Consider the following 19,639-nt stretch of genomic DNA (forward strand, 5'->3'; position numbering starts at 1 on the left):
AATAAATAAATAAAAAACATAAAAAAAAGATGTCCCTCCTAATTCAAATTGCGCCTGGGTCAAGCCCCAGTGACTATTTCTCCTACTACAATTCCCTTCTTATCACCCCCCTTTTCTTCCCACTATCCCCACTTCTCCCTCCCCATCTTTTCTCTCTTTGTTATGTTATGTTATGTTATTATTTTGAGGCACACTTCCTCAAGCCCTGGTAGCAGAAGGTTCTCCCAGCTCCTACCTCCCAGCCGCAGCCAGCCAACCAGCAGCCAGCTCCGAAGGAAGAAGGTCCGCCCTACACCGAGCCGCCGAGTCACAAGCTCCGCCTACCGGGTCCGGAAAGAACCAATAGTCACCCAGCACCGCTCCCGCTCTCACTCCTGCGTCTTTTAAAAGACCTGCAGGTGGCAAGGCGCACACACTCGCCCACGAGCTGCCGAAAAAGGAGCATCTTCGCTCCCAACGACTCTACAAAGAAAAAGGCTTTGGCCTACTAACAAAAAAGAATACCGATAGACAACCCGGCAGTCACTTCGAGGAGCCGCGGTCTTCCCTACGTTCCCTGTGGAGAGAGCTTCACCTAAGGGATATCGCTGGAAGATCGCAGTAACTCATTGGTATAAGTGACTTTTGCCAACTGTTCCTCCTACTCCACCTTTCTTTTCTTCGTACCGGCGACAGAGTCAGGATCGGGCCTTAGGCAAGCCCGCTCCGCGCTCTTTAGCCACCGGGGCCTCTAGTGTTGGCTAGAGCAGCCCAGAGACACCTCGGTAGCGTACAAGCCCTACCTCAGGGCTAGATATTCAGGGTTTCTTCCCTCCAGCTAGGATCCCCCTCGGGATATAGGTTCTAGGGCGATAGGAAACAACAACAGGTTGTTTATAGGCCACTCGTGGTTGTAGCACCCAAAAGGCTGTAGCGCCACAAGGCTGTAGCGCCACTTACTTTTAAAAACACTTTTTCACCACAGATTCTTCCACAAGGCTGCAGTATCATAGGGCCCGGCCCTATGATAAGATGGCCGCTCCACGCCCCCCTGATCGGACTATAAGGTACCGGATAAAGACTGCAAGCATTCCTGCCGACATCAGCAATTCGTTCTTTACCAGAACACAGGTACCCCATACAAAATGTTTCCGATCTGGCCCGTATATCATCGTTGGCTTAGCTAGCGAGGCGGACCGTGAAAAACACACCACAGAACAGGCAACCGAAAATTTAAAACTTCTAGGCTTCGAGCTCGTAGAGTCTCCGGAGCAAATCGCCGCTCGAACAATCCTTGCCCGTCGAGTCGACGATTATATACTGAAAAAAACCAGCGAGGATCTCCGAGAGGAGATCGAAGAAAAAAACGGAATCCAGATCGACGACATAAAACTCATACAAAAAGTACACATGATCAAACTAAAGCTACGATCGAGACAGCAGGCAGAACAGGCGCAGAAGAAAGGAATCAAACTCTTTTCCCAAATAATACCCTCTTACAACGTCAGCATTGAGGAATACCGTCCGGTAAATCAATGTTATAAGTGTTATAAATTCAGTCATAGAACAAACCAATGTAAGGAGAAAGAACAAGTGTGCTCTAAGTGTGCAGCTAAGGGCCACGATTATAGAAACTGCCAATCAACCACATTAAAATGCGCTAACTGTGACGGCGAACACGTTGCTGTCTCGTTCAAATGCCCAGTTAAACGCACCCAGCAGCAACAACAAAACTCCATAACAGCAACACCAACAACCTCTTCACAGCCAAACAACTCCTACGCTCAAGCAGCCACACCTGCCACCCCAACACACATGAACACAATTTCTAACACAAACATGGAAAAACTGCTACTAGCCGAAATTATAATCAAATATTCCATACAAACCTCCTTCGGTGACCTGAGAAAACAAGCAGAAACCATGAACTCACTGCTGGAGTACAATGGTTGTCCAACAATAAAACTCCCACCAAATTTCACACAAACAAATCAACAACACTACCAACAAAAGCTTGTGGAACAAACAGAAGCCCCTACACAAACAAACCAACAACACCACCTTGCTGAACAAACAGAAGCTCCTACAGTCCCTAATCAGGAACCAAACTCCTCCTCCACCGAACAATCCAGCCTCCTTCCAACCGGGAACCTAGCTACCGGTGAGGACACAGTTTCTGGGAAAACGCAACCCCACAGCCCCACTCCTACCACTACCTCCACCACAAAAACGAACGAAAACACACCAACACAAGCCAGTAACACCGCACATAAAAGACACATTCCGGGTACACAACCCACCTCCCCTAGACCCACACGAACCACATCGAGAGTTAAGAAAACATGATTACGATCATGCAACTAAATTGTCGCGGCTACTGGAATAACCGGCACCTTATTTCAGAAGCTATTCGATCAACCGACCCAGACATCGTCCTCCTGAACCACACAGGTTCACCAACAAAACCAATTAAGCTATATGGATATAACACACGTTACACTACAGGTACACGTCATGATGGCGTAGCTGTCATGGTCAAATGCACCATCAAACACATCCACATAACCGACTGGCCTTCAGCACACTTCCTGGCCACCAGGATCGAAACACAACACGGGATATTTCTTATTGCCACCACATACAGCAGACCGGATACAGGGCTCCCTCTCACCAGTCTCAACAATCTCTTCAATCACACAAACATACCAGCCTATATACTGGCAGACCTCAATGCCAGTCACACAGCATTTAGACACACCAAGAACAACCAACATGGACACCAACTTCTACAACTTACACAACTGAAACGCCTCCGTTTCCTTGGCCCTGACTTTCCTACCTGCTATACCCACAATGGGAATGGCAGGCCGGATCTCATCCTCTCCAACCGGCAATCCCTACCTTTCCATCACCACATCTCCTACGGACCCATCTGTGGTTCAGACCACGTCCCCCTAATTCTAAAAATATCCTCAAACCCCATATCTATCCCATCCCCACCTGTCCCCGACTACCGCTCCGCCGACTGGGAGGGATTCAGGAAAACTCTTTCAGACCTACACCAACCACCACAGCTCGAAGGCCAACCCTATACAATAATAGACAGTGCCCTAGAGACACTACATAGTGACATCCTGACATCAGCCAACAGACACACACCAAAGAAACAACACAAAATTCACATAGACTTCAGACCCTCCATAAAAACACAACGACTACTAGTGTGCTACAGAACACGCTTTTTACAAAACATGCACAACCACATACCCATCTACAGAGACCTCTGCACCCTTCGCACACACATACTAAATAGCCTACAGGATGACCACAGCGCTCACTGGAGGAACCTAGTCTCCCTTATGGACGGAGCTCGCTGCAAAAATCCTACTCAGTTCTGGCACATGGTGCACAAGCTGAAGGGATGCCACCGGGAAAGATTCGAGTACCTCCTAGTGAACGGTGATCGAGTCACCAACCCAGACCAGGTCACCAACACCTTCCAGACACACTGGTGCAACACCTTCCAACCACACCCTTTCCCTCCCCATGAGCCCAGTATTGCCCACATACACCACATCACCGATCTTGTGCGCCGAAACATAGCAAACACGCTACCACATAACATTATACACTTAACACACCTAGATCCCCAACACCCTCTCACCACACCCATTGAGGAGGAGGATGTCACCAGGTTGCTCAGACATACTCCGCGGCGAGCCCCCGGCCCCTCAGGAGTCACATGGCCGATGGTGCGGAGCCTTCCTCCAGAAATCATATCCAGCCTGACAAAAATTTTCAATGCTTGCCTCGCCTCTGGATACTTCCCAAAGGCTTTCAAAATTTCAAACATCACCCTTATTGCCAAGCCCGGAAAAAACTCTCACTTACCAGAAAACTATCGCCCCATAAGCCTCCTTGAAATTCTTGGAAAAACTTTTGAACGTCTAATCAACTTAAGATTGAGAGCGTTCCTCGAATGTAACGGATTGCTGGCACCACAGCAGTTCGGTTTCCGGAGGAACGCCTCAACTGAGGACGCCCTTAACAGCATAGTAGCCTACCTAAATTTCAACAAGCCATATTACAAGACAGCACTCGTGACAAAAGATGTCAAGAAAGCTTTTGACACCGTTTGGCACACCGGTTTGAAATACAAAATTTGTAATAACTTCAATCTCCCTTTTCTAACACAACGCATCTTGTGTAGTTTTCTGGATGAGAGACAGACAAGAATCCGCCACCAGGGCAACTTTTCGCCATTTTTCACCCCTCAGGCTGGAGTCCCACAAGGCTCCGTACTCTCCCCCACCCTTTTTAACATGTACACAGCTGACCTACCCCTCCCAGCCCACAATGACTCACTAACTATTCAATACGCGGACGATGTAACGCAATTGGCCCGTGCCAGGTCGTTAGATCTCCTAACCGACAAAATTCAATGGGAACTGATGGCGACTAGCCTGTGGGAGATGAAATGGCGAATTCTCTCCCATCCCGAAAAATCAAAAGTCACTTATTTCAACATTAAAAGAAGTCAGCCCCGCCAAATCTCACTAAACAGAATTACTCCAATCCCCACCCCAATCCCCATCAGTAACAACAACAAAGTGCTTGGCCTCACCATAGATAAGCACCTCAACTTCAATATACATATAAAACAAAAAGCAACCATAGCCGCCAAGGCCCTGAGCAACCTGGAAAGATTTCGCGACAGCAGCACAAAAACAAAACTTCACCTCTACAAAGCTTTCATTCTCCCTCTCTTAACCTACTGCCCTCTTGCCCTCTCTCTCTCTGCTCCCTCCAACCTCTCTAAACTTCAAAAAGTTCAAAACCGAGCAATTCGTTTCGCTCTTGGGACGAAATGGTTCGACTTCCAAACCTCTCTCTCCATTCACCAGGAGTCCAACATCCCCCCCCTTAACATAACACTCCACAATAGAATCGAAAAACAACTAAGCTCCTTCTCCGACAGACACACAATCACATACAATTTCATTACCAACCTCCCCCCACCTTTCCGTCACCTGCCGCACTGCAATCTCCTTGATCCTCCCACTGTGCCTCCTGAACCTGTTTTCTAATAATGGACTCCTCCTTTCTTCCCTTCACTATCTCCTTTCTCTGTACCACTCATGGTGTCTGAGTGGCATCATCGTCGTTCTCTCGTTCACGTGGGCGGTCCCGCGTGCCAACACCTAGTGGTTTTTTCATATTTTTTGTCTTATGGTTTTGTATTCATATTTTTGTTTTTGTGCATTATTTTTCTGTCTCGCAGCCTAGGTTTTAAGGTGGCACCGGACCGCTCTTGGGAAAGGGACGCGACAAAAAATCACCGCCATTAACATACCATGCCTCTGACCGAGGGAGTGGGGTCGTGTGGCAACACCTAGTGGTTTTTTCATATTTTTTGTCTTATGGCTTTGTATTCATATTTTTGTTTTTTATACATTATTTTCTTGCCTCGCAGCCTAGGTTTCAAGGGGGCACCGGACCACTTCCAGAGAGACGGGGATAGCACGAACCGCACTCCTCCCACTGACGTCACGGCAATGGGGCCCCCGGACGTCGGCATGACGTTCCGGTAGCGGTACCCCCCGAGGTAGTTAAGGAGCGGCCAGTACTGATGATGGGGACGGTAACCACACCATTCAGTGGAAGCCACTTCACCCCCCACACAGAGGTAGTTGGGTGCGGCAAGGGCTGGGCAGGAAGGTAGTCAAGAGATGGTGGGGCGGGGCCCTGGAAGCATCCATGCAGGAATCCCCATTCACCCCCCGCCACCAGCGACTTACCGCGTGCAAGCAGATGGTATTAGATTTGACCCCTCGTTGCGGTGAGGGAGCCTTTTCGAGCCTCTGTCATTGCACATCCTACCATCATGTCAATCATTATCACAAACCATCCTCACCCTCCCCATGCACATAACACCACAACATTTTTTATACTTCTCTTTTCTTTAGCAGGTTGGCCTTTTTGCAGGAAGAGTCACAGGACAAGAGCAGAAAGGACCGACACCGCTTTTTCACCCACCACATTACATCATACATTAAATATCCCTGCCATCACCAAATCACTCTACTACTATCCGTGGTTCGGAACCCACGTAAAACTGTAGGTCCCTCCGCTATACGGATGTACTTCTTCCTCTGTCCTTCTTTGAACCAATAAAAAGCAAAAAAAAAAAAACCCTTTCTACTCTGACTGTCCTTCACTCCTCTTTCACATCCTGATGGTGCAGGCTCTGGATAGTCTGGCCCCTAACTTGTGCGTGGTTTGGCCCGGGGTTTTGGGTGCGTGGGCGGCGTTCGTGGCTGTGGCTGTGTTGGGCTTGGCCTGCTCGGTTGGTGGCGGACTCTCCTGCTTTCCCCGATAAAGACCTTGTCCCCCTTGCCATCTTAGCATGAATATAACACGTAAAAAAAAAAAAAAAAAAAAAAAAAAAAAAAAAAAAAAAGATGTCCTTCCTCATTGAAATTGCGCCTGGGTTAAGCCCCAGTGACTATTTCTCCTACTACAATTCCCTTCTTATCACCCCCCTATTCTTCCCACTATCCCCACTTCCCCCTCCCCATCTTTTCTCTCTTTGTTATGTTATGTTATGTTATTTTGAGGCACATTCGTGAGCTTCCTGTTAGACCGTTCGGACGTCGTACTAGCAGCTCTCATCACCATGACTGGCCGCGGCAAGGGAGGCAAGGGTCTTGGAAAGGGAGGCGCCAAGCGTCACCGTAAGGTTCTGCGTGATAACATCCAGGGAATCACCAAGCCTGCTATCCGTCGTCTAGCTCGCCGAGGTGGCGTCAAGCGCATCTCTGGTCTCATCTACGAGGAGACTCGTGGGGTGCTCAAGGTGTTCCTTGAGAACGTTATCAGGGATGCTGTCACCTATACCGAGCACGCCAAGCGTAAGACCGTTACTGCCATGGACGTTGTCTACGCCCTCAAGCGTCAGGGCCGTACCCTGTACGGATTTGGTGGTTAAATCGCTCCATTATTGAGATGGTGCCAGCTATTCAGCTTGCATTATCATCATTGAATAACATCATCTCCCGGACCTTTTTAAGGTCCACAAACATGAAAAGAAAGAAGGACCATAGACTACTATTATTACTACTACTTTCTCATAACCATGTTCACTATCACTATCTGAGCTAAGAAAAGAAACCATTATTAATTATAACCATCTTTCTCACTTCATCAGGTCTTCTCCAAGTATTATTATTATTATCATTATTATTATTATTATTATTATTATTATTATTATCATTATTATTATTATTATTATTATTATTATTATTATTATCATTGACTTATTTCAATGATCACGCCCCTCATCGTTCTCAGTTTCTCATAAAACAAAATATACATTGAGATGAAAAAGACGCTCAACATATCACAATAGGCAACACATCTAATCAACTCTCCACTGTGACACACAGCAGGTACATTAGTAGAAATATAGTATACATATTTATTCTCGGTCACTTGCGTGCCTGACTAAATAATAATAATAATAATAACAAATAACTAACTCGAAAATAAATACACTACTTGCTTATTATTGATATACCAGTATAGTCTACACAACTCTCTAGATGTTTGAACGTGTGGCTCCGAAGAGGAGCCGGATTGATGGTGATATTGGCTGAAGGGGAGGGAGGCCCTTTATTTACTTCTTCTCAGTCTTCTTGGGAAGGAGCACGGCCTGAATGTTGGGCAGCACGCCACCCTGTGCAATGGTGACTCCGGAGAGGAGCTTGTTAAGTTCCTCGTCGTTGCGGATGGCCAGCTGCAGGTGACGTGGGATGATGCGAGTCTTCTTGTTGTCACGGGCGGCATTGCCGGCAAGCTCAAGGACTTCAGCAGCCAGGTACTCCATAACTGCCGCAAGGTACACGGGGGCACCAGCACCCACGCGCTCGGCGTAGTTGCCTTTCCTTAGAAGGCGATGAATCCTGCCGACCGGGAACTGGAGTCCAGCACGACTGGAACGGGACTTTGACTTTCCCTTCACCTTTCCTCCCTTGCCGCGTCCAGACATGATAATGGATGTTGTGGTAGTAGTAGTAGTAGTAGTAGTTGTTGTTGTTGGTGATAAATGAGGAGCGCGAGTACTCTAACCTCGTCGGTAGCTCTGCGAGCAAGTAGTGAATTTTGGGAAAAACGGCTATATATACGCGAGATCAGATCGGCCCAGAGCGCGTCTGGACCAATCAGGACGCTCGCTGAGGTGGCGACTCCTGATCCTGAGTAGGCACGCTAATATATATACCACTTTTCAACTGAGAAAACGCACACTCGTTCTCACAGCAGTACGGCGACACTATGCCTCCCAAAGCATCAGGAAAGGCTGCCAAGAAAGCTGGCAAGGCACAGAAGGCCATTGCCAAGGGCGACAAGAAGAAGAAGCGCAGGAGGAAGGAGAGCTACTCCATCTACATCTACAAGGTGCTCAAGCAAGTCCACCCAGACACTGGCGTGTCCTCCAAGGCCATGTCAATCATGAACTCGTTCGTGAATGACATTTTCGAGCGCATCGCTGCCGAGGCATCCCGCCTGGCACACTATAACAAGCGCTCCACCATCACCAGCCGGGAAATCCAGACCGCTGTCCGTCTTCTTCTGCCTGGTGAACTGGCAAAACACGCTGTTTCTGAAGGCACCAAGGCTGTTACCAAGTATACCTCCTCCAAGTAAACAGGCGGCCAGTATACTGCTGCCAGTATAAAATAATACCCGGCTCCATTGGAGCCACACTTGAAAAGGAAAAAAGATACGATATAGACAAATGCATTATTATTATAATTATTGTTATTATTATTAATATTATTATTATTATTATTTTTATTATTATTATTATTATTATTATTATTATTATTATTATTATTATCATTATTAATAATATTAATATTGTTGTTTTTATTATGATTATTATTATAATAATTATTGTATCATTATTATTATTATTATTATTATTATTATTATTATTATTATTATTATTATTATTATTATGCTTATTATTATCGTGATTATTATTCTGTGGAGATAAAGAAAAGATAAAAAAAAAATAGAGATAAAGAAAGATAAAAATTCTCCCAAGTGAAAGAGATATGGCCATGGAAGAGGGAATAATAATAATAATATAAAAAAAAAAAAAGGGGGGAAGGATATTGAGTTGAAAGTCGATACCTGATACTGAAAGATGGAAAATAAATATTTTCTTCCACAAAACCAAACAGATTGTCTATGAAAATTCTTTAATGAAAGAGATGTTTGGCCCTAAAAAGGGCCTAGATATTGCTGTTATGAAGATCATTCGTGGATGACTTCTTAGGCACGCTCGCCACGGATGCGACGAGCCAGTTGGATGTCCTTTGGCATGATAGTCACGCGCTTGGCATGGATGGCGCACAGGTTGGTATCCTCAAACAGACCCACGAGGTAAGCCTCGGAAGCTTCCTGGAGAGCCATGACAGCAGAGGACTGGAAGCGGAGGTCAGTCTTGAAATCCTGAGCAATTTCACGCACCAGGCGCTGGAAAGGCAGTTTCCTGATAAGCAGCTCAGTGCTCTTCTGATAACGGCGGATCTCACGGAGAGCAACGGTTCCAGGCCTGTAACGGTGGGGTTTCTTGACACCTCCAGTGGCTGGAGCAGACTTGCGAGCTGCCTTTGTAGCAAGCTGCTTGCGGGGCGCCTTGTCACCAGTGGACTTGCGAGCCGTTTGCTTGGTACGTGCCATAGTTGTGGTAACAACAACTCACAACGAACACTCAGCTGAGTCTGCCCGCGCTTCCTTTTTTTTTTTTTTTTTTTTTTTTTTTGAGATTTGTCACGTTGGAGTGACGCGGGCCTTTGCCTTTCGGCGGCCCGGGGAAACAGGTGGTATGAAGATCTTAGGTTTGAGGTTAGTTCTTTTTCTCTTGGGCTTTTGGCAGAGCCACAGCTATCCTAACAGCAAGATGTCCGAAGACGATGGTGACGGTGTGAGTGTATGTGTGTGTGTTTGTGTTAACGAGGTGGAGGGTACGTCCGTACTAGCTCTATGAGTGTGTCTTGTGGTGTATGTCTCAGTATATCTGGAGCGGTGCCACTATTTCTGTTGAGCATTGTCCCTGTTGCTGGACAATCTTCAATGTAGTGTACGAGTGGGGACATGGTCTGTGTGTGGCAGTGTGGACAAGTGTCATAGGTGTTTTGTAACTCACTGAAGCATTTGTAACCTAGACGGAGTCTGTGTAGGTTCACTCTGGATTCCCTCTCCAGGTTTTGCGGAAGGGGGTCGGGATTTTGTAATGCCTGTAGGTACCAGTAAGCACTTGGTGATCCCGCACTGGCCCATTGTCTCATGTTGTCCCGAGCTTCCTGGCGAGTCACCGCTTTAATGTTGTTCTTCAGGCTGGAGAGACTTGGCGGTATTTTTGCAGTGACATTGGGAAGACTTAGGGCGTTTTTTGCGGCTGTGTCGGCCTCCTCGTTCCCTGGGATGCCTGTGTGACTTGGGACCCAATTGATATGCACGGCCCTGCCGTTTGCCAGGACGCGTCTGGCCGTGACCAGAATGGCAGTGATCAGGCCCACATTATCTCTTGGTGTCCCTCTTGTCAGTGCCTGGATGCAGCCCAGGGAGTCCGTGTGGATGGTGACTGGCTTCTGTCTTGGTTCAGAGTGTTGGAGCGCTTTAAGTATAGCCAGGAGCTCAGTCTGCAGAGTAGACGACCCGTCAGGAAGCCGGAAGAGAGCTGTTTCCTCCTCATGGACGAAAGCAGAAGCTGCGGTGTTGGTCTCGCGGTCAACTGAGCCGTCTGTATAGTATACATCAGCGTCTCTGGAGGGTGCTGACTGCAAGGCCTCTTCGGCTAGTGCTGAGAGCTCCGCACTGCTGAGCTTGGCCTTGGCTGTCGGTGGTTTGAGAGCTGACGTATGGGGAACATGTGGTGTCCATGGCGGTGGTGGGGTGTAATCTTCGTGTGGTGTGTCTGCTTTGAATTGAGTGAAAAAGTGTTGGACGTGTAGTGTCTTGATGCTGTCCGCTGCTGTGGAGGCCCATGTCTTCTTAGTGAACAGGTCCCTGTCCTGGACGAGGGCTTGCCTGATGCTCTCTGTCTTCTCTGACGTGGTCTCTTGTCTGAGGAGCTTGCCGAGGTGGGCGGTGCTGACGGCTTTCAGTCTTGTTGCCAGAGGAGGGATGTTGGTTTCAACTTGGAGAGTGCAAATCCTTGTCCATTTTGGTGCTCCAACCATGAGGCGCAAGGCTTGGTTTTGCAGCATCTCCAGGGAGGTGATGGCTGTTGTGCTGGCGGTGGAGAGGCATGGGGCGCCGTATTCTATGACCGACCTCACTGCTTGGATATAATAAGTTCGCAGCACTTGATAGTTGGCGCCTCTTTTCAGTCCTGTGATGGCTCTCATGATGTTCAGTCTGGCTTTTGCCTTACCTGCTGTGGCAGCGACATGGCTCTTGAAGGTGAGGTGGGGATCCATCCAAACCCCAAGATATGGATGGCTTCCCACCCATGCAATATCAGAGTCATGGAGCCGTAGTGGAGGAAGTGTCTTCCTTGAGCCAAGATGAAGTGCCTTGGTCTTCATGGCATTGATCTTCATCCCAAGACGCTGGCATTCTTGGGAGATGCGGGTGATGGCTCTTTGTGCCCTGTGTGCATATCTGGGACCTGTGGTGACGATGGCTATGTCGTCAGCATAGCATAGGATTTTTATATTGGCGCCTAGATCGAGTGTCACCAGATTTTCCATAAGGATGTTGAAAAGGAAGGGACTTAATATACTTCCCTGAGGCGTCCCATTTTTGAAGGTCTTGGTGTGGGAAGTTTTACCTTGGAAGGTGACTGTCGCTTTTCTTTCCTGAAGGAAATCCTGAGTCCATTTCAGTAGCTTGCCTTTGACTCCCCGTTTTGCAAGCGACTCCAGGATCGCTGGAGCGCTTGCAAGCTCAAAGGCCTTTTCTAAGTCCACAAAGACAACTGCTGCTTTTCTGCTAGTTACTGTTGTCATCAGCTCGGTGAGGCAGTCTCTGGTGCCTTTGTTCGGGGTGTAGGCGTATATATGTTGATGCAGGTCCCCTGTTGCAAACTGAAGGCGTGCCAGCATCATTTTCTCTGCCGTTTTTCCCAAACAGCTAAGGAGGGAGATGGGTCTATGGCTCCCCGGGTCGTTCGGTTTAGGGATCGGGACAATGTTGGCCCGTTTCCATGATAATGGCAGTCTGCCCGCGTCATACGAGGCATTAACAACTCGCAGGAGTTCTTGGTGGGCGGGTTCTCCGGCTTCTCTTATCATGGAATAGGTTATCCTGTCCGTCCCTGCTGCCGTGTCCCGACGAGGTTTTAGTGTGGCCTTGAGCTCCTGTGGTGTGAAGGGCGTGTCTGTCGGCGCCTCTTCCAAGCACGCCCTGCGGACAGTTTCCAGCCTTTCTTCTCTCAGCCGCTGTTGGAAGTCGCGTGTTTCTTGGGGTAGCTGAGTGTGGGAGCTTCTGGTGGCAAAAGAGTCTACCAGTCTGTTTGCCTCTCCATTGGGGTCTGGATGGAGTGGTGGTCTGGCAGGCACTTTCCCACTGGCCATGTGAATGTTTCTCCACATTTTTCCTAGTCTGGTGTGGGGATTCCAGGAGGAGCACCAGTCAAGCCATTTCTCAATTTTTATTTTCTTTATGGCGTCCTTTGCAATGTTGATGGCGGCTCGCAAGAGTTGTCTCGTGGTGTCTGTTTTGTACAGTCTGTGTAGTTTTCTGGCTTGATTTATCCTGTGGTTGTACTCCCGTACTTCGGGGTTATAATACCACCTGTCTTTGTGGTTTTTAGTTGTCGGTTTTGTTTTTGGAATGGCGGTGTCGGCTGCTTGGTGGAGGGCGGTGACGAGTCGTCCTTCCATTTCATCTAGTTGGTCGGTACTGGGGATGTTGTTAAGGTTCCTTTGAAAGGCATCTCGAAAACTAGACCAGTTCGCTTCTTTGATCTTCCATTTTGGGACATGTGCTGGTCTCTGTAGTTGAGGGAAGTTTAGTGTGGTGCACGTGGCGAAATGGTCACTGGAGAGATGTGGGTGTAGTCCCCATTTTGCTTCCTGGAGTAGAGTATCGGAGATGAAAGTGAGATCCAGGATGCCACCAGCTATACGAGTATGTGTAGGTTCTTTGGAGTTGAGTAGTTTCACTTCTGGAAGATTGGCCATGACTTCTACGATGTGATGGCCGTTTCTGTTCTGCTGTCTTGAGCCAAAGTTCCTGTGATGGGCGTTGAAATCTCCTCCAATGAATGTATGTGTGGTGGCACATAAGGCGAGGACCTCGCTGATATCAAAGTTTTCGCTAGCTGGGTTGTTGTATATGTTGTAGACTGTGAGCTCAATATGTTGTAACTTGATGATGACTGCCACTACCTCCACCCCTTCTCCGCAATCAATAGGGTTAGCTATTTGTGTGTAAGGGATGCAATCGCGCACAAGTATTGTGCATCCCCTGGTTCGCCCTTCTTCTCGTGCACTGTGAAATGCTCTGTAGCCTCGTATTATGCGGTAGGGGTCGTGTGGAAGTATGGTTTCTTGCAGTAGTATCACATCCCTGTGTTCTGCTTTAGCGTCAGCCATCAGCAGATGTTGCTTTCCTCTGAGTCCGTTTATGTTCCATTGCAGGAAGCAGACTGTTTCATTTTGGTGGGTTGCTGGTGCTGGAGCTCGTTGTTGTTGCCGGTTGGTGGGTTGATTATTCCTTGTGCTTGTTGTTGTTGCTGCTTGGGGCGTGTGGACGTCAGACCGAGTGCCTTCTTCTCCTCCTCTATGGCTGCTGTTGCCGGGGTTTGTCCTGGGGTCGGTGGCGTTGCTTGTGTTGTTGCTGGAGCTCTGGGGGCTTGCTTCTTCAGGCTTGTTTCTATTACAGTGTCTGCGAGAGTCTCTAGTTTGTCTTCCTCTATTGTTTTGCCCAACATCGTGGCCAGTGCTCCTGCCAAGGACGCGAACATCTGCTTCAGGTCGCTCTTGGTGAGAACAAACTGTTCCTGTGGTGCTGGATATGTGGCTTGGTGTGTTGGAGCTTGCTGACTCGGAGGATGATGTGCCGGTGGTGGAGCATGGATTCTCGTTCTGGGGGCGTTGTTTCGTCTCCTTACTTCCTGTCCTAGTGCTGGAAATTCGTGAGTGCTGCCTGTGGGTGCTGTCTGGGAGTGGGCTGCTGTTGTTTGTTGTCCCCAAGTGGACGTTGCTGCCAGTGCTGGGCGGTGAGACACCATGAAGTTCTGCTGTGAAGTTTTCTGGGCGTCGACGATTGTCCTCCTGGTTATGCAGCTCCTGTGCCAAGCATGGTGGGTTTCCTGGCAGTTGGGGCATTTGGTGGTGGTCTCCTCCCCGTTCTTGTGCTTCGTGATGCAGTGGTCGGTGTCGTGATCCCCTGCACAGATCCCGCACCTGAAGGGGAAGGTGCAAATGTTTTTGTGATGGCCGAAACGCTGGCATCTGTAGCAGCGGAGGGGCTCGCGGCTGAAAGGCCTTGTGTAAAAAGTGCCCCAGCTCTCGAGATCCAGTTCGCCAGGGAGAGGCCCCTTCACCGTGATTTCGACTTGCCGAGTCGGTTCTCCATTGTAGATCCTGCATCTTTTGGCCTCCAGGACCATAGGGTGTCGTTCTATTATCGAGAGTGGCATCAATATCGGGTAGCGAAGTAGTACACCCTTGCTGGTGTTTTGGCCTGTGGGTCTGAGTTGGATCTGCTGACCGTCCACTTCTCGAAGTTGCAGTAAGTAGTCGGCAGCGTCCTGGTCGGGAGGAGTCATCAGTACTTTTCCTGAAGCCAAAAACTTCATCTGCGTGCATTTCTGATTCCTCTCCCTCATCATTTTCTGATTCACAGCTTCTGCCAGATGTACAGCTGTCTCGAAGCCGCGAGTGGGAGACACTATGATCTTCAGGGGTCCTGACGTGGTGGTGACTGCTGCTGGAGGATGTTCTGCTGGTGTTGGTGGCTGCTGGGTTGGTCGGGGGCTGGGTACATTTATTTCTTGACGGCCCGCGCTTCCCACAAAATCCCTTTATATATGAATCGGGTGGGCCCGACGACTCCAACCCTGCCTTGTGATTGGTCAGAAACGTCCAGTGAGGCTCATCGCCCACGCAGTCACCGCATGAAAGATGTGATCATTATTGTTAGTCTAATTCATTTTGTTCTTATTCTTATTCTTATTCTTATTCTTTCTTCCCTCATTCATAACAAATCTTGGAAAATATACAGCAGAACTGACATGTCATTTAAAATTCTAAGACAATTAGCAAGAAAGTTGTGATATTCTTATTTTTTTCATTCTTTTTATTCTATTTTTTTCTTATTCTTGTCATAATTAATATTGTTATCTTTATTATTTTCATTTTTTTTTATTATTCTTCCTTATCTTATTCTTATTTATCCTACTTTTAGAGAGATGAGGCTTGTGCGGTCACCCATCCAAGTTCTGCCCGGACCCCCTGCTTAACCTTGCTGATCCCGCCGTCAGCTGATTGGTCAAGAGCGGAGAACAAGGTGTTGGGAGGGCTTATTTCTCTTATTCTTATTCTTTCCTGTATTGTTGTTGCATTGTTGTGCTGAAAATGTTGGAAAATATGCACTAAAATTAACCCTTCATTCATAATTCTACGACAATTAGCAAGAGAGATATATTATTACTTTTTTCCCTTATTTTTGTTCTTTTTATTCTTAATCTTCTTTTTTTTATTATAGTTGTTATTGTTATTTTATTATTTTCGTTTTTCGTTCATTCTCCTCATTCTTATTGCTATTTTTTTCTATTCTCAGAGAGATGAGGCTTTTGTGGTCACCCATCCAAGTTCTTCCCGGACCCCCTGCTTAACTGCGCTGATCCCGCCGTTAGCTAATTGGCCAAGACCGGAGAACTAGGTGTTGGGAGGCCTTCTTTCTATTATTCTTATTCTTTCTTCCCCCATTCATATCGTTGTATTGGAAATGTTGGAAAATATACAAAAGAATTCACCCTTCTATGACAATTAGGAAGAAAGACATGGGATGCTTTCTTTCTTTTTTTTTATATTCCTTTATTGTAATTTTTCTTATTCTTGTTATAATAATTCTTACTGTTATCTTTATTACTTAAAATTTTCGTTCATTCTCCCTATTCTTATTCTTATTTTTTTTATTTATTTATTTTTTTTTCAGACAGATGAGGCTTGTGTAGTCACCCATCCAAGTATTGCCCGAAACCCCTGCGTAATCTCGACGATTTCATTTGACAATACCTATTTACTTATTTATTTATTATTATATTTATAAAAAAAAAAAAAAGAAGAAAAGAAGATGAAGAATAAGGTATGTAATCGAAATACTCTCTCTATACTGTAGCAATAGTTTAGCTGGATGTACTTGTATTGTGTCAAAAATACTTGCAATATCTGCAATTGTAACCTGCAGTGTCGGCATAATGCATAATTAAGCAATGAAAAGAAAAATTAATAAAAGAATAAATGAAAAAAAGAAAGAAAAAAAGATACAATTAACAATTAAATATATTAGCTAACCCTCTACGTTTCTTTATCACTGCAGAAAAATGGAAACATTTTAACGTAGACTTGTCAAAATTCAACTGAAATTAAGGGTTAAATAAGGATTGTCACCCCTTCCCCAGAGGATATTCATTGTCTTTTAATATATATATATATATATATATATATATATATATATATATATATATATATATATATATATATATATATATATATATATATATATATATATATATATATATATATATATATATATATATATATATATATATATATATATATATATATATATTCTTTTTATTTAAAGTCTTATTTAAAGAGAGAGAGAGAGAGAGAGAGAGGTAACGTCCTTGAGGATAGCAGCTCGTCTACGCTCCGCTCAGTGATGAGCGTTAGAATGTAATTCCTCATTTCTTTAAAAAAAAAAAAAAAAAAAACAGAAACTTTATTTAGGGGGCTTGCTGGAAACAAACTACAATGGAGGAAAGAACAATATGTCTGCTATATGACCCACCCAGTTAAATTTTCAAGAAGCAAACGCAAGTTGGAAAATACGAGGAAGATAAATTTTCATTTATATACGTTTTATGGTAATTTCTGCCACGCCTTCCTCTATTCATCAAACGTCACTGACACTTATTCCCTTTATTTTTTACTTTACAGAATCTTTTGTAGGGCAAGACTCTAGAGGATATGTGCTTTCATAAATTCTATAATGCTTTGCTTATCATAGAGACATAAAAAAAAAATAATAATAATAATAAAAATAAATAAATTAATTAATTTAAAAAATCAAAATAAATAGATATATAAATTAATTAATTAATCAAATAAATTTCTATGCTTCACCTTTATAGCATTCGTATGAATGTCAAAACAAAACAAAAAATATAAATATAAATAATAATATGAAAAAAAAAATTACTAAATATATGAAAAATAGCATTACTACTACTACTACTACTACTACTACTACTGCTACTACTACTACTATTTTTTTTTTTTTTTTTATGTAGGAAGGACACTGGCCAAGGGCAACAAAAATGTAATAAAAAAAATGCCCACTGAAATGCCAGTCCCATACAGGGGTCAAAGCAGTGGTCAAAAAATGATGAATAAGTGTCTTGAAACCTCCCTCTTGAAGGAATTCAAGTCATAGGAAGGTGGAAATACGGAAGCAGGCTGGGAGTTCCAGAGTTTACCAGAGAAAGGGATGAATGATTGAGAATACTAGTTAACTCTTGCGTTAGAGAAGTGGACAGAATAGAGGTGAGAGAAAGAAGAAAGTCTTGTGCAGCGAGGCCACGGAAGGAGGGGAGGCATGCAGTTAGCAAGATCAGAAGAGCAGTTAGCATGAAAATAGCGGTAGAAGACAGCTAGATATGCAACATTGCGGCGGTGAGAGAGAAGCTGAAGACAGTCAGTTAGAGGAGAGGAGTTGATGAGACGAAAAGCTTTTGATTCCACCCTGTCTAGAAAAGCAGTATGAGTGGAACCCCCCTCAGACATGTGAAGCATACTCCATACATGGACGGATAAGGCCCTTGTACAGAGTTAGCAGCTGGGGGGGTGAGAAAAACTGGCGGAGACGTCTCAGAACACCTAACTTCATAAAAGCTGTTTTAGCTAGAGATGAGATGTGAAGTTTCCAGTTCAGATTATAAGTAAAGGACAGACCGAGGATGTTCAATGTAGAAGAGGGGGACAGTTGAGTGTCATTGAAGAAGAGGGGATAGTTGTCTGGAAGGTTGTGTCGAGTTGATAGATGGAGGAATTGATTTTTTGAGGCATTGAACAATATCAAGTTTGTTCTGCCCCAATGAGAAATTTTAGAAAGATCAGAAGTCAGGCGTTCTGTGGCTTCCCTGCGTGATATGTTTACCTCCTGAAGGGTTGGACGTCTATGAAAAGACGTGGAAAAGTGCAGGGTGGTATCTTCAGCGTAGGAGTGGATAGGACAAGAAGTTTGGTTTAGAAGATCATTAATGAATAATAAGAAGAGAGTGGGTGACAGGACAGAACCCTGAGGAACACCACTGTTAATTGATTTAGGAGAAGAACAGTGACCGTCTACCACAGCAGCAATAGAACGGTCAAAAAGGAAACTTGAGATGAAGTAAACAGAGAGAAGGATAGAAACCGTAGGAGGGTAGTTTGGAAATCAAAGCTTTGTGCCAGACTCTATCAAAAGCTTTTGATAATTATGTCCAAGGCAACAGCAAAAGTTTCACCAAAATCTCTAAAAGAGGATGACCAAGACTCAGTAAGGAAAGCCAGAAGATCACCAGTAGAGCGGCCTTGACGGAACCCATACTGGCGATCAGATAGAAGGTTGTGGAGTGATAGATGTTTAAGAATCTTCCTGTTGAAGATAGATTCAAAAACTTTAGATAGGCAGGAAATTAAAGCAATAGGATGGTAGTTTGAGGGATTAGAACGGTCACCCTTTTTAGGAACAGGTTGAATGTAAGTAAACTTCCAGCAAGAAGGAAAGGTAGTGTTGACAGACAGAGCTGAAAGAATTTGAATAGGCAAGGTGCAAGCATGGAGGCATTGTTTCGGAGAACAATAGGAGGGACCCCATCCGGTCCATAAGCCTTCCGAGGGTTTAGGCCAGCGAGGGCATGGAAAACATCATTGCGAAGAATTTTAATAGGTGGCATGAAGTTGTCAGAGGGTGGAGGAGAGGGAGGAACAAGCCCAGAATCGTCCAATGTAGAATTTTTAGCAAAGGTTTGAGCAAAGATTTCAGCTTTAGAAATAGATGCGATAGCAGTGGTGCCATCTGGTTGAAATAGAGTAGGGAAAGAAGAAGCAGCAAAGTTATTGGAGATACTTTTTGGCTAGATGCCAGAAATCACGAAGGGAGTTAGAGAGAGAGAGAGAGAGAGAGAGAGAGAGAGAGAGAGAGAGAGAGAGAGAGAGAGAGAGAGAGAGAGAGAGAGAGAGAGAGAGAGAGAGAGAGAATGTGTGTGTGTGTATATGTGTCGGTTGGGTTGTGAAGGATGGGAAAAACCAGCAAGCCTCGGCTCCACTGACTGATCGATACTTGAATGTAATTCAAGTAAGGCGAAGTTAGGTTAGATTAGGTCAGGTCAGGTTAAGTTAGGTTAGGTTAGGTTAATTTAGGTTAGGTT

This window comes from Scylla paramamosain, chromosome 17 (genome assembly GCF_035594125.1).
Source record: "Scylla paramamosain isolate STU-SP2022 chromosome 17, ASM3559412v1, whole genome shotgun sequence".
Lineage (NCBI taxonomy): Eukaryota > Metazoa > Arthropoda > Malacostraca > Decapoda > Portunidae > Scylla > Scylla paramamosain.